At 34.3% G+C, this 22,873-nt stretch overlaps 1 protein-coding gene across 5 annotated transcripts in view; it reads left to right on the top strand.

Moving 5' to 3' along the window:
- The window catches only part of LOC120426283 (rho guanine nucleotide exchange factor 7), a 39,918-nt gene that overhangs the window by 2,499 nt on the left and 14,546 nt on the right, over nucleotides 1-22,873 (top strand). Inside the window, exon 1 of one of the 5 annotated variants that reach the window (XM_039591029.2) lies at nucleotides 13,425-13,564. The exons of 3 other annotated variants lie outside the window; for them this stretch is intronic. The gene's annotated coding sequence lies outside the window, so the exon portion shown is untranslated. Of the gene's footprint in view, nucleotides 1-13,424; nucleotides 13,565-19,078; nucleotides 19,289-22,873 lie in introns of those variants that run through there. One more of the 5 variants, XM_039591030.2, reaches the window with a different exon arrangement.

Raw genomic sequence — 22,873 nt, 5'->3', positions numbered from 1 at the left:
GTGAGTCCAGTGCGCGGTCCGATTGATCCACACGGGCGGGACAGTTTGAAATAATTGATTTCCTAATAATTTGAACAGTTGATATCCGATTGATCCACACGGGCGGGACAATTTGAAATAGTTGATTTCCTGATAAATTACAAAATGCTTTTTTTTCAATATTTCATTACCGCACTTTTGGTAGCCAACTTGGATTTAAAAATTCAAAATCACTTTAGCGTAGATTAGAAATTAGAAGTCTAGAGTTTTTATATTCCACTAAAGAACTATACACAACATTATTTACAATAACATTTGACTGTTTTTTACAATCACAATGTTGCAGGATTGGGTCCGTTAGTTTAAATATTTTGGAATAAGAAGACTACAACTTTCTTGGTTGATGTGCCCTTAAGGGACTGTATGCCTATTTCAAATGTTTTTTTAGACTTTATCTTCAGATTTCTAAAAATAATGATATTTCTTTTTAAAATGGCAAAAAAAAGAAATTCACTTTAACGACCCCCATGTCGCAAGTTTGTTGCAAGTTGTTGCAAGTTGCAAATCTCGTCTCGAAAAATGCCACCGGGTCTGTCTGGAATTGAACCCAGGCCATACTGAGGTGAGAGGCTACCACGCTAACCACTGCGCCACCGGACCTGGCAAAATGGCAACACTGCGAAATATTTCTTGCCTTGCTGGGTCATAGCTCAAAAGTTGTCTCTTTTGATCATCTAAAACACAAAAGAAAAGTTCAAATTTCCAAACATATTGTTTTTTTTTGGCAAATCGATTTTTTTTTGTGTTGCAATGTAAAGTATAGAAACAAATGTTTAGAACGTACCATTTTTTTCTAGAATTGTCTTCCTACGACTTTGCCGAAGATACCAAATTCATCAGAAATGTTGTTCTCTAGATACAGGTTCTCGAATACACTCAAACCCCGATGGTTTGACACCAACTGTTGTCAAGCGAACGGGGTCACTTTTTAGTTTGACACCCTTTTTACACGGAGTTCACACACACACTACCAAACATTTGCTTTGATAGTGTGCGTGAGCGCCGTGTAAAAGGTGACAGTTCGTCACTTTTTAGTTTGACTTTGACCAACCAACGGGGTACAAACTAAAAAAGTGTCAAACGAAAAAGTGACCAACCACCGGGGGTTGAGTGTATTTCAAAATAATCCAAAACATGGCTGATTTCTGAGAAAGTATCTCTACTGTAATCGGACGGAGAAGATAAATCCCGAAATTACTGAAGGCCTTATTCTCATGGGCTAATTTTTTAAAAAAGATCACCTGTAAAAATCGAATCTGCGTTTTTGAAAGAGCTCCATTCTTTGGAAAAAACTCTAGAAATATTGCTATATTTATAATAAAAATTTCCAAATGAATTGAGATTTATTTTTATTTTCCTAAAATAATACAGTAATCCCACATATTCGGAACGGTTTACAGATCGGCCGATGTTCCAAAAATCATAGAAAATCGAAAGTTGAACATGATGATTTGCTTCTACCTTCTTGTGAAAGCTTTTGTGATATTTCGATTGATGTATTGACCGACGGTATTTTTTTACGTTTTATATCATTTTTTTTTTTAGAAAAACATTGACCCTTTAAATCCACAAATTCGGAACACTTTTTTTTATTACGGATGTAAACAAACTTTAGATCCTTCCAAAAGTCCATATTCGTAACAAAATAATGACTTCACTCACTGAAACCAGTGAAACCCAAGCTTAGTGATGATTTATCCATGGTCTCATAACTTTTTTTTTTGTGTGAAAATATCAGTTAAATTCAGTTGTTCCACAATTGTGGGAGGCACAATAACATCCCACAATATGGAAAAGGCAATTTGGAGGCAGTGTTTTTCTGCTCAAGATAAAATAGTCTTTAAATGAAGTTTTTTGTTCAAAAAGTACTACTTTTCCTAGTGAACTAGCAAGAGAATGTCCAAATAAAGGTCAATAGTAAAGGCGACAGAAAAGCTGCATTTGGTATGCTTTTGAAAAATTATCACAAAAGAGTTCCGAATTTGTGGGTGTTCCGAATATGTGGGATGACTGTACTCTAGTATTTGGTTATTCTGAAAAATCCCATTATGATCCATATAACTTTGCATATGCAAAACAAATTCTCCATTACAGCGCCACTTTTAATCATTTTACGGATTTATACACACAAAAAAATCGTGTCGCTCTCAAAACGCGTCGTTGTCGTTGTCGCCGTCGTCGTTGTCTCGCCCAAGAGAAGATCACAGATCCGATCCGTACAACAGCGACAAGAACAGAAATCTATAAATAGCTCGTTCCCCCGCGTGTCACACATACACAAACACACATACACACAAACAGTTGAGTTTGAGGGGTACGCGGGAAAAACGGCTTGTTGATTCTGACGACGATTGCGCTTCTTTTCTCGATGATGGTCTTTGAAGTTGTGTTGCTGCTGAAGCTGCTGAGTATCGTCCACCGATCACAACTCGTCGTAGATTTATTGCATTTCTTCTGGGCGCTCTGGTTAGCATTTATTAATGTGGGTGTGTGTGTACTGTGTGTGTGTCGTTACGCTTGACGAGCTGTGAATCTCAATAAATTCCATTCATTTAAATCCACATCATAAAAGTGCATCGGATTTGGATCGTCAACTCTGCCATTGACGTCAGTTGGGTAAATATAAACAAATCACAAATCGTTTTCTTTTGGGAAAATCTCCAATGATTTGAAACACGTTCTAAATAGTTTTCAAGTCGTAAAACTTTAAGTTATTGTAACAAATTTCAAACTGATGGAAAATGGCATTTTCATGTCACCATCTAGGAAAAAATAAAATAATAAACTGACTCACCTCTGAAAATCTGCTCAGCTGTTTTCCATCTTGGACATCGCTTTGAACCACTCGTGTGTGTCACAGCATCAGCAAAACACACCTTTCTTTCTCAACCGTAGCGACACATGTGCCTGTGTTTACGTCGTCGTGCGACATTTTTTCCCCGAGCTGAAACGAGCAAAAATTAGCGTGAAAATTCAAAATAAAAGTTCTCCCTCCTTGATGATCGCGCTGGTGTGTGATTTAAACCCGCTGGCAGAGATAAATGACGATTTTTTAAGTATCGCCGCTCAAAATTGATTAATCATGCACGTCTTGCGAGCCGTTGCTCTACTCGTGTGTTTTTAGCCAGCTTAAATGACCTGTAATTGTGTGTAATTTATTTTGAACCTCGTGAAACATTTATTAACACGAATGTAAAATTAAATTCCAATTAGAGATGTTTTCATAATAAAAATATCTGGTGTAATTCTGTGCAGAATCGCGAAAAATCAAATATGATCTTTGGTATTTTTTGTTGAGAAGTATTTTTTTTATCAAAGTATTTGAGCTATGAGTAAAATGAATCCATACTCCACAATCAAATACCTTCTTCTCAACTTGCCTCTGTGTCCAGTTTAAAAAAGTGTAGCCGAAACGAAAAAAAACAAACAAATTAGGGGAAATTTTCGTATGTTGGGCAGGTTAAGCACTCGCTCTTAACTCCAGCCAATATGCCGCTTTTCAGTATTTAAACAACTTATTTTGCAAAACTTTTGATAGAATCTTGCTTGCTCACTCTTTATTGAACTATTTATCACTCGATTTCAGTTGAGAACGCTTTTAATTAGCTGTAATTGAATGTCAAAGTGCTGATATGACAACATTAGAGGCACGCTGGAATAAGATGCTGTTCCCCTAAGTTTTCATCTCATTTGATCATGGTAAACTAAAAAAAAAACTCAATTTTGCTTTGGCGAGAAGGGGTGACAATAATAAAAATATATATATTTTCAATTTTTTTAAACCAAGACTAACATTTTAAAAAGGCGTAATATTGGTTGGCCCTTTTGAAATGTTAGTCTTGTTTTAAAATTTTTGAAAAGATTTCCGAAAAGATCGGAAAATTTCACAAATGTTTCACATTGAAAATCGGACAATTAGTTGCTGAGATATCGACATTAGAAAATGGTGGTTTGTTTGGGTGAGAATTAGAAAACATCAATTTTTCCTGTTTTTTAACACTTACATGGCAATATCTCAGCAACTAAGGGTCGTATCAACAATGTTCAAAAAAGCAAAATATAGATAATTTTCTCAGCATTACTTTTTGATTGCAAATTCCATTTTACATCGAAAAATGAAGCTGATTTTTTTGCGACCATTATTTCGATTTTTTGAAAAAAAATAGGATTGATTAAAAAAAATCATAACTCGGTCAAAAATTTGCACCACCTGGAAATTTCTGAAAAGTTGTCATTTTATATCCAATAAAACATATAAAAAAAAGTGTTTTTTTTTTGCAAATCAAGTTTTAGTGACAAAAAGTTAAATAAAAAATCATTAAATTTGTTTTACCATGTATCCTTTTTTTCAGTGTAGCCTTTATCCATACCTACAACTTTGCCGAAGACACTAAATCGATTTAAAAAATCCTTGAAAAGATATATATTTTTGAATTTTCGTATAACATGTTTGTATGGACAGCTGAGAAATTAGTGTGGAAAATTATATGGACAAACAAATGGTGCAAAATGGCTTCTTTGGGCATACCAAAGACACCGCAAAAGTTGCATCCGAATTAGAAAATTCAAAAATTAAAATAAAAAAAAACCGATTTCGTAGAGAATTGCTCCTTAGAATGCTTTCCTAAATTTTTTATTATTTTATAAGACAAAATCTATTTCCAGATGCTTTAGAATTTATCTGTTTAATTTTATATTAACTTAACAATACACTGAATAGAACAAAATTATGTTGAGTTTCTTCATTTATTATTTCTTTGAGAGCACTTTCAAAAAAAAAAAATATATATATTCAAAAAAAATTGAATTTTAGGAATTCCCGGAAAATTTAAAATTTCTCGGGAAACGGGATTTTTTTACGGGAAATCCCAGAACGGGAAATTTAACGCTCTAGTTTTCAATCACGCTAAAGTTTTATTAATTAATAATGTAAACTTCACACATTGCCCATTCTAACCAGCAACAGACACAAATTGAAAAGTGCAAACAGGCGCGGCTAATCTCGTGGCCAGTGGTTTAAGGTTTGGTCACGGACAAAAAGACGTGAATAATTGAACAAAACTATTTATCGATCACTTCTCACTAGAGCCATTTAGTTCAAGGCTGTACAACATAGGTACTCGCGATCTTGATTTACATTAGTGTGAGTGCATCACTCCGTGCCACAAAAACCAAAACAAAAACAAACGAACTATGGACTGTGCCAGGAAAACCAAAACATAAACAAAGTCAGCTTCCATCGGAGTGACAGAGTCAGAGATAGCGATTTTGACAACCGCACTACTGCACACTCAATCGCGAGTACCTTAGGTAGAAAGCCATGCATCTAGTTGTGGACACGCGCATTGACCGCTGTGTTTGATAGTGTGGGTGCACACAGTTTCACGCAACTGTCAAACGCACGAAAATGAGCTGTGGTGAATTCGAAATGGCCGTGGTGAGTTTCCAATTATTCAAATTGACCGTTTGCTGATTTATAGAATTTAGAATAGAATTCTCATCTGTAAGTCTGTGGTTTATTTGTTTAGAGGGGAAACCTTTTTCGCGCAAACCAATTAACAATCCCAAATGTTATTCCGATCCTGTGGTTTTCTCAATTTATACAGAGAGAAAACAAGCCCAGGATAAGTAAACAGCAGGTTGAATTTTTTCGGGGTGGTTGGATTTCATGGTTTGAACCCACTTTGTAGTTTGAAAATTTGTTTTTTTTTTTTTTATTGTTTTGCAAATGTCGTTGAACTTTGATTGAACAGTGTTTTTGCTGCCTTTTTTCTCAATATTCATCCACCCACCCTAAACTTACATCAACACCTTATTCTCGTTCAGTACCACCTTAAACAAGATATCTACATAGCTGAAACATCATCATTAGCACACGAGCGCGGAGTGAAATCTCGAAAATGTTTGCCCGTATTCTGTTTAGTTTCTCTGGCAGAACTTTCGGTTTGTTGTTTCTTGAGTGTTTTTTTTGTTCTAATTTCCTTAAAAAAACGAGACATGCTTCTGTTTCAGCTGGGGGGTTTGTTAGTTTTGCAACAATGTGCATCTGTCCGTCCGTCCCCGCGACTTGGCTTGGTTTTGCCTGCGGCAAGGTCGAACGAAAGATTTAGTACTTGAGGTGGCACGGAATGTGTATTTTTAACCTCGAAAATGGACTCGGCTGCTGAAACACATGGTGTATTGCGCTCATTATTTTGGCGTGCACATATTGTTTCTCAGTGTGGTCGCTTAGAAAACTTGTGGACTTGTTGTCTACTACACTGTTGTTGGCGAGCAGTTGTCTAGACATTATAGCAGAGGTTCTTGGGCTGTGTTTATATAAAAAGTAGTTATAATTTATCGCTCGTGGATGTCAGGTTCACCTGTTGTGGAGTGATTTTGCTAGAAAGTGTATGCAAAGTATGAGAAAAAAGTTGTCAATGGGGCAAACAACCATTTTTTTCAATGTACAAAATTAAGATTAGAACGCAACAAACATTTTTAGAAATTTTCCAAAAATTTAGCATTTTTCTGGATTTTATGACCAATGAAATCTGTTTGTGCCATTCATTTGTTATTGTTTTCAATCCTTGACAAAATTTTCCAAACAGAGTTCTAATCTAAGGGAGCATTCTTTTATTACGTAACGCAAAAAAAGTGATTTTTGACCCCCCTCGTGACAAAATGCCCATACAATTTTTTTTGAATGTATGGAGCGTCACATAGCCTTCGACCTGTATCTTTTGAAGGAATTTTTTGATCGATTTGGTGTCTTGGGCAAAGTTGTAGGTATGGATATGGACTACACTGAAAAAATATGATACACGGTAAAAAACATTTTGGTGATTTTTTATTTCACTTTTTGTCACAGAAACTTGATTTGCAAAAAAACACTACTTTTATTTTTTTTTATTTTCTAAAATATGTTTTAGAGGACATCAAATGCCAACTTTTCAGAAATTTCCAGGTTGTGCACAAAATGTTTGACCGAGTTATGAATTTTTTAATCAACACTGATTTTTTCAAAAAATCGAAATATTGGTCGCAAAAAATTTTCAAATTCAGTTTTCGATGTAAAATCAAATTTGCAATCAAAAAGCACTTTAGTGAAATTTTGATAAAGTGCACCGTTTTCAAATTAAATCCATTTTTAGGAGACTTTTTTGAAAATAGTCGCAGTTTTTCAATTTTTAAAATTAGTGCACATGTTTGCCCACTTTTGAAAAAAATATTTTTGAAAAGCTGAGAAAATTCTCTATATTTTGCTTTTTTGAACTTTGTTGATACGACCCTTAGTTGCTGAGATATTGCCATGCAAGTGTTTAAAAATAGGAAAATTTATGTTTTCTAATTCTCACCCAAACAAACCATCATTTTCAAATGTCGATATCTCAGCAACTAATGGTCCGATTTACAATGTTAAAATATGAAACATTCGTGGAATTTTTCAGATTTTTTCGAAAAAAATATTTTCCAAATTTTTAAACCTAGACTAACATTTCAAAAAGGCGTAATATTGAATGTTTGGCCCTTTTGAAATGTTTTTCTTGATTTAATTTTTTTGAAATATTTTTTTCGAAAAGATCGGGAAATTTCACGAATGTTTCATATTTTAACATTGTAAATCGGACCATTAATTGTCCACCTACAACTTTGCCGAAGACACCAATCGATCAAAAAATTCCTTCAAAAGATACAGATTTTTGAATTTTCATACATCATTTTTGTATGGACAGCTGCCAAATTTGTATGGGACAAACTAATGATGCAAAATGGCTTCTTTGGGCATACCGAAGGCACCAAAAAAGTTTCAGGCGGATCAAAAAATACAAAAATTAAAATTCTAAAAAAAGACCGACTTCGTAGAGAATTGCTCAATTGTTTCATTTATTAAAATTAAACATTGGGCCATAGACAAATCCAGCGAAAGCTCAACGCTGCGTTTTGATGGTGAGAGATTTGACAGCTCCCATACTAAATGTCTCGATTTTCATACTTTGTGTTAATTTTCTTTTAAAATATATAACTTAACATATGATAACTATATATTTTTGGTGCCCAAAATTCCTGCTGAATCGAGTGGTGTACTTATCTCGATTGCAAATTTTTCGAACAGTTTTTTATTTTATTAATATTCTAGACACATTTTGTGCACCTAATCCATCAATACTTTTATCATAAATAATCATTTTATTGCTTAAAAATTGAGTTTTCCTGAGCTCCCATATTCAAATACATGGAAGCTGTCATTTCTAACACCATTGGCCACCTAGCGGCCATTTCAAACTGGATTCGTCTATTAGATGCCAGGGCATAATATTTTTAAAATTTTCAAATCAACCTTAACATTTGCAAAGGCACTAAAACACTTAGTGTTGATCATATCACTTGCAACAAAACAGAAATTGTATTTCCAAAACAAATGCTCATTTATGGAGGAATGGCTCCTTACCGTTACTACTTGAGAGTTTGATTGTTAAATACTAAAATTTTCTCAAAGTTTCACATTTTTTTATACATATTTTTTTAATTTACAATATCGATATCAAACGAACTGCAATTTCGTTTATTGTTAAAATTAGGGTAAAATACTAAATTATTTCTCAAAATACCGTATTTTTGTAAATACTCCCTCAAAATTGCAATATGGTTATCGAACGACGCGAAATTTTGTATAGATTTTTACTACACCCACAATTTTTAATACTATTTTTTTTTATATAAAAAGCAATTAGGGTATCATCCGACGTGAAATGTTGTATGAATTTTCACTGTAATAGAATTTTTATGATTTGAGTATTAAAAAAACATTATTTTTTAATTTTGGCGTCGTCTGACACTCAAATTGCAAATTAAGAAAGTTTTTTTATTGAGCAATTCTCTGCGAAATCAGTCTTTTTTTTTAATTTTAATTTAGTATTTTTTAATCCGGCTGAAACTTTTTTGGTGCCTTCGGTATGCCCAAAGAAGCAATTTTTCATAATAAGTTTGTCCATATAATTTTTCATGCAAATTTGGCAGCTGTCCATACAAAAATAATATATGAAAATTCAAATGTCTTTATCATTTGATGGAATTTTTTGATCGATTTGGTGTCTTCGGCAAAGTTGTAGGTATGGATAAGGTCTACAAAGAAAAAGAAATGATACACGGTAAAAAAGTTTTTGGTGATTTTTAATTTAATTTTTTGTCACAAAAACCTGGTTTAAAAAAGCAGGCCAAGGATTGATACCTAAGAGCATGCAATGGCACTGACCTTGTTGCGTGCTCTTCGGTTGACGTCCACGTAAGGAACATCCTGGAAGGAGCGTAACTAACTACATCCGTAGTTCTGTTAGATCATCCGAATTATCTTGATCAGAACAGTATAGCTCTGGTTCCTTGCGAGTGTCCTATTTTCTTACCTCCACGTTGGCTTGGTTTTCATGATGACCTAGCTGGTGGCCTGTGGAAACGGATCGTAAACCTTTGACCACCGCGGGTCAGAGTCGAAACGGCTAAAAGAAAGGGGCGCGACAATGTAGGAAAGGGAAGTTATTTGTGATTGTAGACGGTATTGTTTCGATTCGCAGTATGTTGAGTCAACTGCTGTGGATGTACCTGAAACATCGCACAACGGGGTTTCTCTTCTTTCATTCTCAGCTACCACCTATCTCCTTTTTTATTTTGCTCTACTGATTCTCAATTCTTCACTGATTCTTCTATTTAATATCCATCATTTGATTTTGATTTTACTAACTTTTGATTCTGTTATCTCTTAAAAGCTTTTCCACTCTTTTTTACCAATTGATACTGCTGTAACAAACTTTGTTTTTTTTTTTTTTCCTTAAAAATATACTTTTCCTTAATGTACTAGTAATATCAAGTCTATTTAATATTCGCCTAATCTTTTTTTGATTTTATTGCGAATTTATTTATTTGAATAATTCTTTATCTGTCCCATAAATTATCATTACTATAATCTAAGCTTGTTTTGTATCTCTATTTATTAACTATTGTCTTATTTTACATCTAATACATCCAGCTTCTCATTTTCATTCTTTAAAAAACGCTCATCATTCTCTTATTCTCTCATTATTCTCTTCAATCTTCACCCTTTGTTTGAAAAGTGAGGTTTGAGCCCTTACTCAATTTATGGAATGGTTATAGGATTAACACAAATATTACTATTGTACTTTTGGTAAACTTTATATGTAACATGCTTAGGACCAAAAATTGTAACAAAACACCGCGACAAAAGAAATAGCAACAGATAAACACGACTCAACACTAGGAAAGATTTCAGGAGAAAAACAACACCCAGTAAAATAACAACTAGTTTTTGAATTCAAACTTAAAAATAAAACAGTTTTTGCTTTAATGAAAGTTGATAGGCACACTTTAAATGGTTAGGCGCTTATACTTACATCAAACCCTACGTAATGTACCACCCCCGGCCGAGTTAAAATGCGTAACCGGAAAAGAAGGTGTGCATGCCTGGCACGAACACTCAAAGCGTGTTCTAGCGTGCTGCTCGTACTGACTCAGAGCAAGGGTGAGATGTAGGTGTAAGGGCAGTGCGTGTTCGTCGGGAACCTGGTGCATAAGATCGGTCAAGGCCCGTTCTTACACTGAAAATTGCGAATTGCGAATTGCGAAAAACCTGGTTTAAAAAAAACATTATTTTTTCTGATATGTTTTAGGGGACATCAAATGCCAACATTTCTGAAATTTCCAGAGCGGACAAAAAATCTTTGACCGATTTATGAATTTTTGAATCAATACTGATTTTTAAAAAAAAATCGAAATGTTGGTCGCAAAAAATTTTCAACCTAATTTGTTGATGTGAAATCGGATTTGCAATCAAAATGTAGGGGAACTATACCCTTTTTCAGCCTAATTCTATTGTCGGACCATCAGCACTTTGATCATGAATTACAGCATTCATAAAGTGTTTTTGACTGTTTCAAAATAATAAATAGCTCATATAAATGTGAGTAAACAACTCTCCATTGTTAATACACCTAAACATGTTGATTTAATAGCGGAAAATGGCAAAAGTGATGAGAATTTGTCGAACGGCTTAGAGTGATTAAAATGGGTATATTTCCCCTACTTTAGTGAAATTACAATAAAGTGCACCGTTTTCATGTAAGAGCCATTTTTAGGTAACCTTTTTAAAAAAAAGTTGCTGTTATTCATTTTTTTAAATAGTCTAATGTCGATATCACAGCAACTAATGGTCCGATTTTCAATGTTAAAATATGAAACATTCGTGAAATTTTCCGATCTTTTCGGAAACAATGTTTAATTTTTTTGAATCATGACTAACATTTCAAAAAGGCGTTATATTGAATGCTTGGCCCCTTTGAAATGTTAGTTTTGATTTAAAAAATTGAAAATATTGTTTTCGAAAAGATCGGAAAATAATTAAAACACTTTTTTACCTTGTATCATTTTTTTCCAGTGTAGTTTTTATACATACCTACAACTTTGCCAAAGACACCAAATCGATAAAAAAAAATCCTTCAAAAGATAAAGATTTTTGAATTTTCATATATCATTTTTGTATGGACAGCTGCCAAATTTGTATGAAAAATTATGTATATGGACAAACTAATGATTCAAAATAGCTTCTTTGGACATACCTAAGGCACCTAAAAAGTTTCAGCCGGATAAAAAAAATCGAAAAAAATCGAATGACCGATATCTCAGAGAATTGCGCTCTATTGCAAAATACGGAATATTTGTGATTTTTTGTGTATTTTTTATTTAATTTAATACATTACCAAAAAAAACCTTCACAGGTTTTATCCCTTTGAACTGCCGTGTACGAATGAATTGTCAAAACACGCGACTGTCGAAGGGTTGAGTCTGGGAGAATTTTGTAAATTTCATTTCAATAAGTTTATCCTTACAACCCTAATTAATTATTACTTTAAAAGATAAGTTCTCATCGTAAGATCGGAAGCAAATCAAGCTTGATATAAATTCATTCAAAACAAAGTTCTTGACTCATCATCCGTGTCGATTGCAAAACCCCCAACCAAAAGTCAAGCCCGGCCGGGGTTAGCACCTTTCGGGTTCAACCGAAAATCTCGCATAATCTCCCCACTAGTGCAGTGCAGTGGCCAACGACGGTGGCGTCCACCTCGGATTTTGGCATAATCCCAATAAATCCGTGTACGCTCACTCAAGTGCTCCCGAGCTAGCTCCCCCTCTCCTCCTCTGTGAGCATACTCTTCAATCATTAGCAAAGTGTGAATGACCGACTATAGCTGAAAGGTGTGGTGTGTGTTTTGGGGTAGTAGAATTTTTCCTAGTGGTTGAGATTTGACCACAGCAACTAGTGCCAAAAACGGGTTGTTGATGACGAACTTTTTTTCGCTCTAGCTTGGTTCTGCGCGCGGGTATTTTCGCGCTATTTTAATAACTATATTTTAAACGAATTTTTCCCCACCTCAAAGAGCACACCGAGGGTGGTCACCAGGACGGCACACGGAATATGGCCAGTAGATAGCCGGCGCGTTGCGAGTGGTCGCGTTTTTTCGCCGTGGTTCCGCGCGATTCGACCTTTTTGAACGGAGGGCGCCGCCGCCATCGTGGTTGTGTTTGGTTCCGGAGAAAAGGGCAACCCTTTCGGAAGCTGACGACTTGAGTCGGTGCGCGATCCAGAGTGATTAATAGCAACGCCAGCAGCAGACACGTTGATGCCACTCGAGGTGGACGACGGACGGGATTCGGAATAATTTGTTGCTGATTTTGACCGACACATCGTGTGGAGTCACTTGAGCTGGTTCTTGGAGTGTCGGATGATCTTCGAATTGCCTCATCGCGCCCTAGCAGAACGAAAGCGCGCTCCCCCCCGGAGAGTATAAATAAATCGCGCGCATATTTGGGAAAATTTAGAGATATTTTTGGCATCACCCGACGTGGTTTTTCAGAAAGGGAATCGCGAGCGACCGAATCGATCCTCTAACCCACCAGCATGTTCAAAATGAACCAGAACTACATGGTGCTCATCTGGTACCTGGTGATAGTGATCGTCATGATCTACCTCTTCATATTCTCCCAGTGACGAGACGCGAGCGTCCTGGAGAGCAGCAACTCCACACACCTCCGGTAGCAAGTTAGAGTAGGAGACAGCACAATGTAATCAATCACGCACGCGCACGAGACTGCCGTCGACGACCGACCCGTTGCACCTGCTTCCCGTGTGTCATCCGTGCGGATTCTGGATAACCACCACCGTCACATTCCCACACAGCGCGTAGCAGCAGTTCACCGATAAAAGACACGTAGCAGCAGCCAGTAGACAACACACGTTCCCAGCACCACCAAGTCACAGCCAATCACACGTCCAAATCCTCGTTAGTTTTAGGAGCAGAAGCAGCATCAACACATTAGATGCACGGCGAAAGATGAATTAGTTAGTTCGGCATGGTAGCAGATAATGTAGCGTGTAGTAATTAGCGTTAAAATCATAGGCTAAGCGACTTCGAGATCAGATTCTGCGCACGGCGCAGAAAAGAAGATGATCAGCAGTTCCATGCCAACGTTGGCATAGGTGAGTTTCAGTTCAGTACGTTGTGAAAATGTTTATAAAATGTTGTTGTTGAATATTTTGGTATTGAAATCGAGTTTTGGGGATCTTTAAAGGCAATGTTTCTCAACCTTTTTCGTTCCATTCCACCCTTGAAAAATTTCCAGAGCTTCATTCCCCCCCAAAATTTTTAACTTGTTGGTATCATAATTTGGTAAAACAAATTGAATTTTTCAACCAAAAATGAACAAATCATTTAATAAATTAGAAATTTTCTAAAGTTTTACAGAATTTCATCCACAAATTAATTATTCATTTGGATTAACATATTCATTGCACTGATAATGTTGTATGGCATGAAAATTTTACAAAGAGATACATTCCAGTAAAAGAATGTTAAACCAAGTATTTCTTTTAACATTTGATATTCAATACAGTATTCAGCAAAACCTTACAGAAATTCTCAATGTTCAATTCCACAAGAAGCAAAACTATTTCTTTGTATTCCGGTAATACTTTAATGTATAATCAGATGTATTAAATGAAGAGTTTTTTTTTTTAATTTTGTTCAGAAAATCATTTACTTTTGGGCTTAATTTTTTTATTTCTTTTAAATAATCTTTTTCAAAAACCCAAATAACATCTCGTGTTTTTTTTTCAAAATTAAAAATTTCTAGAATTTTTTAAAACAAGTATTTTTTTTTATTTCCACCACTCATGTATGAAACCATGTAATAACATTAAGAAGTGAAAGTGATCGCTTAAAAAATAAAACTTATTTTTCAATTTTGAAAAAAAATGCCGTAAACTTTACTAAAACTTGATACAATCTGTGACAATTTACAAAAATAATTTTAATTACGTTGAAATTTATTTGTTTCAGATAAGATTTTTTTTTGCATACATGTTTAATTTAATTCGATTTTTGATACATCCTCATTCTCCCCCAAAATTGGTCATATTCCCCCCCAGGGGGAATTCCTCACCGGTTGAGAAACACTGTGTAAAGGTCATAAGGCAGGATGGCCACTAAGGTGCCTAGAAAAAAATGTCCCCCTGCACCACAAGCAGAAAACAGTTTTTTGGGTAATTTTAAGCATCTGTGTTTTGAGCGTAATTGGATGAGATGAACCCATTGATACCCGGGCCTAAAGTTGGTGAAAAAAATGTTTTTCATACAAAAATGACTTTTTTAAATCGCTAATAACTTTTCAGGATCGAGTTTTACAGCTTTGGTGTGTTCTACAAAGTTGTAGAGCATTAAATTTTCAATAAGATTCTCACTTTTGGAAATATTTGGATGGAAGTGGCGCACCGTGCAGACCAAACCGTGAAAAACTTGGGGTTTCCATACATTTTTTTCGATTTTTCCCATACAAACTTCACCTTCGAGTATCAATGGGTAAATGATGCCCGATTTTGCTCATATTTGGCCTAGAGTCCTAAAATAGTTCAAGGAACAATATTTAGCTTGTGGAGCGAGGTTTTGAAAAAAGTCCCATATTCTGGGCACCCTAATGGCCACTCAAGTTGTGAAAAGTCGGGAATTTGACAAAATCCGCTGAAATTTTCCAAAAATTCGGGAAATTACGGAAATTTTAGGCATATTCGCATGAAAAAAAAGTTCTTGTTTGTTTTTTAAATATCTTGAAAGGATAGTACAAATTTTATTTAAAGTTTTTGTCATCTCACCCACCTTCAAATTTTTTTCCCAAAAACTTCAAAATTTTAATGAGCAGGCCAAGGGTGCATGATACTGATGATACTCGTCGGTTGACACACCTAGGCGAGGAACATCCCGGAAGGAGTCCAACTACATCCGTAGTGCTGTTTGGACAAAACAGCATGGCTCTGGTTCCTTGCAAGTGTCCTATTTTCTTACCTCCACGTTGGCTTGGTTTAGTCATCATGATGACAAGGTGTAACCTAGCTGGTGGCCTGTGGAAACGACTCGTAAACCTTTGACCAGCGAGGGTCAGAGTAGAGACGGCTAGAAGAAAGGGGCGCGTCAATGTGGGAAAGGGAAGTAATTTGTGATTGTAGACGGTATTGTTTTGATTCGCAGTATGTTGAGTCAACAGCTGTGGATGTACCTGAGCATCGCAGAACGGGGTTTCTCTTCTTTCCATTTCAGCTAACAGCTATCTTCTGTTTATTTTGTTTCACTGATTTTCTAAAACGGCTTCTGTTTACTATCCTCCATTTGATTTCGATTTTACTTATTTGATTCTCTTATTTCTCAACGCTTTTCCACTCTATTTTACCAATTGATGCTGCTGTAACAAACTGTCTGTTATCCCTTAATTTGGCAGCCATGTCAATTTTGTTTATCATGTGCCTTTTCTTTATTTATCTATTTGAATAATTTCACATCTTCCCTGTAAATTGCCCTCAATACAATCTAAGCTTGTTTGTTACCTCTATTTATTAACTATTGTTAATTTCTTTATCTTCTTCATAAATTACTATCTTTCTTTTACTATTGATTCTTTACATAGTATATTTCTTTCACTGTCCATTGTTTTGAAACTTCACCTTTTTCTTAAGCAAGTGAGGTTCGAGCCCTTACTCAATTTTATAATGATTAAAGGATTAACACAAATATTACTATTGTACTTTTGAAAAACTTTTCTAAAATGCTTAGGACCAAAATATTGTAACAAAACACCGCGACAAAAGAAATACCAACAGATAAACACGACTCAACAATAGGGAAGATTTCAGGAGAAAACAATACACAGTGAAATAACAACTAGTTTTTAAATTCAAACTAAAAATAAAACAGTTTTTGCTTTAATGAAAGTTGATAGGCACACTATAAATGGTTAGGCGCTTATACTTACATCAAACCCTACGTAATGTACCACCCCCGGCCGAGTTAAAATGCGTAACCGGAAAAGAAGGTGTGAATGCCTGGCACGAACACTCAATGCTTGTTCTAGCGTGTTGCTCGTACTGACTCAGAGCAAGGGTGAGATGTAGGTGTAAGAGCAGTGCGTGTTCGTCGGGAACCTGGTGCATAAGATCGGTCAAGGCCCGTTCTTACACTGAAAATTGCGAATTGCGAATTGCGAAAAACTTCAAAATTTTAATGACAATTCAAGTACAATGAGCTGAAATCAATTGAAAATGCGTTTAGAATAGTTTTTAGCAAGTTTGGGTTTTTTTCAAAAATCTCTTGATTTTTTTAAATTTTAGCTGTATTTTTTTGTCAACTTATGATTGCAAAACAACAGAACTAGTGTAAAATACATTTTAAAACACGTTTTTCATTCAAATGTTAGGACTATGGCTAGTTATTTAAATATTTATATTTTTTTCATGGGTCATTGCCCATGAAACTCCCATGACAAATTTAAGACAGATGGGAGCACTTTTGATCTGGATCCTTTTTGGTTTGACGTTGAATTGCTGTTTAAAAGTTTCCATTCACTATTTTAATCTATTGGAGAATCAAAGGGCTAAATAATCATCAAAATCCTAGAAACCCTTTGGATTCCCATTAACTTTTTTTTATGAAAATTGGTAAACAAATGTGGATAAATCTTGTTTTTCATTGATCGGAAAATCTCATCTATGAAACAAAGTCTAAACCTTCTTCGTTAGCAAAAATAACTTTTTTTAAATATTAAAATAATATTAAAATTGGAAAACTGACAAAATAAAAAAAATCATGTAGGCTGCTATGAAAATGTTTTGAGAATATAGGTGTTTAGGTTTTCAAAAAAAAAAAAAAAAATCTAATGAACAAGAAGGTAAAGCATAAATTCTTGTTGTAGTGGATTTTTCATTGAAAAATACAACATTAAACTGATGGCAACTCGATACATACAAAAATATTTTTAAGATAAAATACCAAAATCCACAAATTTAATAAGGATTCTTGATAAAACATATATTTATACGATTTAAAGAATAAAAAAAACTTTTATCAAATTTTAAGCGTATTTTCTGGAAAAATATTTTATGTTTTAAAAATCTGTCCAAAAAATATTACAGCGTTATTTTAACTCAACCTGCAATTCTCTGAGGCTTCGAGTAACAATTTTTAAATTTTAGCATTTTTTATTTAACTGAAACTAGTTACACATTTTGCATCTATGGTTCGTCCATACAAATTTTCTAAAATTGTAATGCTGTCCATAAAAAGTTATATCAAACAAGCCTTACCCGACAAACTTCGTTCTGCCGTTTTTTCGTTTGTTGACGTTTTTTAATTTTTTGCTTATTCAGCCTCCTGTGATCAAAATATGATTTTACGTAACTTTCTCCATACAATTTGCCGATGCTCCGGAACCGGTTCCAGAGTGGCCAAAGTGTCAATTAGTTAGCGTAAGAACCTTACTTGGGCTTATACGAACCCAACGCAATAAAGAGCACCTCGATTCGACGCTCCGTGTTGAATTGATTCGCGTTCGAACAAAATCGTCGAAATTTTTTATATATATTGATATAGATTATTCCAAATTGTTATCAAAATACAATTTTTGTAGCTAGTATACAACCAAAATTTACGAAACGGTTTGAAATAATCTGCATTTTGCAACTAGTTGCATAAACTACCCACAGACTCGATTATCAGAAGCTTTCGATTATCTAAAGTTTGTTTGGCAATTCGAGTACATAATCAAATCATCACATTTTTTTATTTTCTTATTTTTACATCAAATTCGATTTCTGCGACCTCATTTTAGTCAAATTTGAGTGGTTGTTGCCTATTAAATTACAAAATGCATTTGTCAATGTTTCATTTCCGCCATTTTGGACGCCATCTTGAATTTAAAACTCTAAATAACTTAAGAGTGGTTTACTGCCGTTCCCATGTCAAAAAATGTGCAGCTGAGAAAAACGCGATTGAAAATTTTCAACCGATTTCTGTTGTTCTACGCATAATTGTCACAGGGTTTATAATTTTTTTTTTCGTGATTCGATTTCTGAAGTGACATTTTTACCAGACCTTCAGATTATCTCGTCTTAACTGTACTACTTTTTGAAAAACTTTTAATTTTTATAAAACTATAATGTCTTGTTCTTCATATGAACTGCAGAGCAGACATTCCAGACTGCTAATGATGAAATATATTGTATGATAATCAAGAAATACCAACATAATTAAAATTGTTGATTCGAACGTTGGCATGGAATCCCTCAAATCTCCCTGTTCAACCAGACTGCACCCAACTCAGAGACAGAAGAACTCGTAATCTAGGCCAAAGATACAAAGGCAAGAACCCGGCAAATACTCCGCCAACCGCAGCAAATATAATCTACACATAATTAATAATTATAATCGATATAAATAAACAACTTTACACAACAGTCAGCGCAGCCAGCAAGTCGTGAAAGACACACAGTTAGGAAAATTCCTCGAAAGAATCCCAACCCAAGTCACGTTGTTGGTTCACCCATATTTTCACCGTGTCACGTCACGTCACGTTACGCGTTCGCTCGGAGGATAAATGAGCCAAAACGCATCAACAAATGTGTGCACAAATTTCCCAAAACTGCAAAGAAGAAGAGCAGAAGCCGCTGCTAATTTTGCGGGCCGACATTTGCCATTTGTCCTGCCCGGGGGTGTCTCCCTTTGGCTGGAGAATCGTTCGCGCGGGCAGTTTCTCGGAAGTCGTCTAGTGGGTAGCAGCACAAACATCGACTTGGACCGTGCTCAGGAAAAATCTGGCAAGGGACCGTGAACGACGACGACTAATGGCGGTCAACGGCAGCGGAAGTGACACTGAAACTGAAAGTGTAAGGCGTTTCGTGATTTTTTTTGGCACTCGTCAGTGAAGCCGAGCGTGACAAGTGAAAATAGTTTCAGTTTTCGTTTGCCTGGCCCCAGTCACTAACGTTAGTCGGTTGGTGGTGTGTGAGCGCAGAAGGGAAGAAAAGAGAAGGAAATTAGAATGAGAAGACACATTTCGACATGGTCAAGTTTGATGATGAGGACGCCAAGATGGGGAAACATTTAAACGAGAGGATGTTTGGATTTTTGCTTGTTAAAATGTGCTCAAGGTTTTCCTCGTCCGGCTTTGGAAAAGGTTAACTTGTGAATAGAATTCCAAAACTGTGAGTCTGTGCGGATCTGTGAAGGATGTTGACATTTGATGGAAGAGCTTTAACTGACCGGAACAGTCGACATGGAAATATTCTTTCACGAACTGTGATTTTATTATTTTAAAACTCGTTTTGCACAAAATCTAGTTTCCCATGAAGGCAAACTTATATTATTCAAAAGATTATTATAAATTTTCCAATCTATTTTGATCAATTTTCAATCAAACTGAGTACTCATTTTTATTTATTTTTTCAAAATCTAAATATTGCCGGAAAACTTTGGAAACATCAATCGAAATACATTCTCTCTTTAGCATTTTTCAATTTATAGTCATTCGGCGAATTTTCAAATAAAAATTTTGCAATTCATCCCATTTCACTAAACGTGAATTTTGGTCCAATTAAAACTTAATTTCCAAGGTTGTTAATCGATAAAATTATCGTCGATAATATTATCGTCCAACGATAACGATAATGGTTATCGTCGGGACGATAACAATAATCAATCGTTATCATTACTTTGATAATTCTCTCGGCGATAATCTTATTTCCCATAACGGACGATAACTCAATTTTAAAATCTTTCTAAAATCGATTCAACCATATCCTGTTAAATTTTCAATGCTTCCACTAAGAATACTTTTTTTTGGAAATGTAGTAAGTTTCAATGTATAAAATCCTCCACAAAAAAACTATTTTTCGAAAGTACTAAAGTTCTCAAAATTTGAAATATGGGTATCAAACGAAGCGCTTCTATACTTTTTCACTTTACTAGAGTTTTTTTTTGTAAGATACAAAAAAATTACAATGCCGTATTTTTTTCGAAAATTCCAAATTTTCAAAATTTTCAATATGAATCAAACATTGCGAAATTTTACATGCATATATTCAAGTTTTGTATGCTTCATATAAAATTTTGCTTCGTTTGATACCCATATAGTAAATTATGATAATTTTAGTGTTCTACAAAAAAAACTTAATATACTGAAAATGAATAACAAATTTTGCTTCGTTTGGTACCCATTGTAAAAGTTTGTGTATTTTGACAAAATACGGTATTTTGTGAAAAATCTATTTTTCTTAAAGATGTTTGTGTGTATTTTGTGAAATTTAGAGTTTATTTTGCAAAGTGTTATAATGTGAAAAATATGAAAATTATAGTATTATAGAAAAAATACGGTACTTTGCAAAAATTTTTACAAAAATTATTATAAATTATTAAAGTGAAAATGCATACAAAATTTCGCTTCGTTTGATACCCATATTAAAAAATTATGAAAACTTTAGTAGGGAGAGAGGGGGTAATATGCACCCCCGGGGCAAAATGCACTCCCTGCTTTTCTCGGTATTTGGAAGAGTTGTCCGGGAAAAAAAAACGTGAAAATTGGAAGCTTAATATTGCTAAACCATGCTGGAAAAATTTGAGCTTCGTTGTATGAAATCAGCTTAAGTTATTTGCAAAACATTAAAATGTTGTTTTTTCATCTAATATTCATTGAACTTTCATTGTGATTTTTTGACAATATAAAAAGCATTTATTGATATTGTAAGTGTTGAGGTATATAGTTTTTGCCATAATCTTCACTGTAAATAGATGAGTCCAAAAACATCAAAAAATGCATTTTTAACTAAATTTTCTAAAAAAAGCGTAGTCGGGGCAAGATGCACCGCTGTGAAGCTCCTTTGTAAAAACAGCGGTGTCATCTAGTGGTGACTAGTGAAAACTGCTTTTACCCGGTGCATTTTGCCCCGTTGTTGTAGTGCATTTTGGCCCAATGTTGCGGTGCATATTGCCCCGCATGGTTGTTTGAAATGAATCAGAAATGTTTTTAAAAATTTGATATTTTCGAACAATTTTGAGGTTTTTTAAGACTTTTTTCACATGGATGACGAAGAATAATAGTTGGTTTAGAACATCAAACAAAAATCTTCTACATTAATGCTGTAATGGTTGAGAAATCACAGTTTTCCTTTAGGGGGTGCATATTACCCCCTCTCCCCCTACTTTCGAAAAAATACGATATTTTGTGAACAATTTGGAGTATTCATACTTTGAAATTTACTAGATAAGATTTTAATCGGTAACAACCTTGAATTTCTTATGTTTTGCGTTTTTCATTTCGCTTTGAATAATTTTATATGCATTTATGTTGTCTGTCTAGTTTTGAAAATGTTTGTCATCAGCCTCCATTCAATTGACTGTTAATTTTTTTAAAATCTTTTTATCAAGTTAATTTTTGAACGAACAAAATGATCTATGAATGAAAAGATTAGGTAATTTTTTTTTTGCAAGAAATACATATGGATGTCAAAATTATATTTTTCATAATTTTGTAAAAATATCAGGATTTTACAATAAAAGTTCCAATAAAATGAAAATCTATACAAAGTTTCACGTTTTTTGATACTTATATTGCATGTTCTGAAAATATGAGTATTTTCAAAAACAAAGGTTAAACGGTAAGGTATGTTGTGAAAATTTGGGTGTTTGTTATCAGGTTGGCTACCTTGGACTGATAATTCAGGATAAACTTTTAATTGGAATCAATGTTTATGTTTTTTTCTCTTTTAAATAGTTTTATTTAAAACAAATAATACTGGAAAAACTGGAAAAATCATCAACTTTTGGACTCAAGCTAACTGAGCTTTTTTATGGTTCTGTCTGTTCTGTTTTTGTCAAGTTCTGAAACAAGAAGAATTTTTATGTTGGGTAAATCACAATAGAATTTATTCTAAAAAATATACACATAAATTTAAAAAAAATCAAGCTTGGTTTTCGAAAATGGTTGGTAAAAAATGTAGCAAAAAGCTTTAGGTTAGAGTTTATAGGACCTTTTCCAATAAAATCCTTAAGTTATGCTTTTATAAAAAAAATCAGTAAAATTTCTATGATTTCATTAGCACATTTTTTTCAAAACATTTATGTTTATTTTTTAACTGTGGTTTTTGTTTCGTTTTTGCCAACCTCCTATGTACATTTTCTTCCTCCCTTTTTAAAACGAAAGTTAATCGAAAACTTTTTTTTATTTTCGTCATAAATTTGGTTTACGTACAAACGATTCAGTACACAGTTTTCAAACTTTATTTAAAAAAAGATAAATATAAAATATTAATAATTTAAAATATTTATGAAATGGTTGTTCAGGAATCTTTCTTAAGAACAATACATTAGAAACGTGTAATTTTGCTCTTTCATACCTAATTTATACCATAACTTCTATCATATTGTAAATAAATTTTCATTCTTCAAAACTCTCTCCGGCTCTTACTAAATCAATG

Source organism: Culex pipiens, chromosome 2 (assembly GCF_016801865.2).
Source record: "Culex pipiens pallens isolate TS chromosome 2, TS_CPP_V2, whole genome shotgun sequence".
NCBI classification, from domain to species: Eukaryota; Metazoa; Arthropoda; class Insecta; order Diptera; family Culicidae; genus Culex; species Culex pipiens.
Note: the sequence above shows the minus strand (reverse complement) of the source record. Positions and strands in the feature narration are given on the sequence as shown.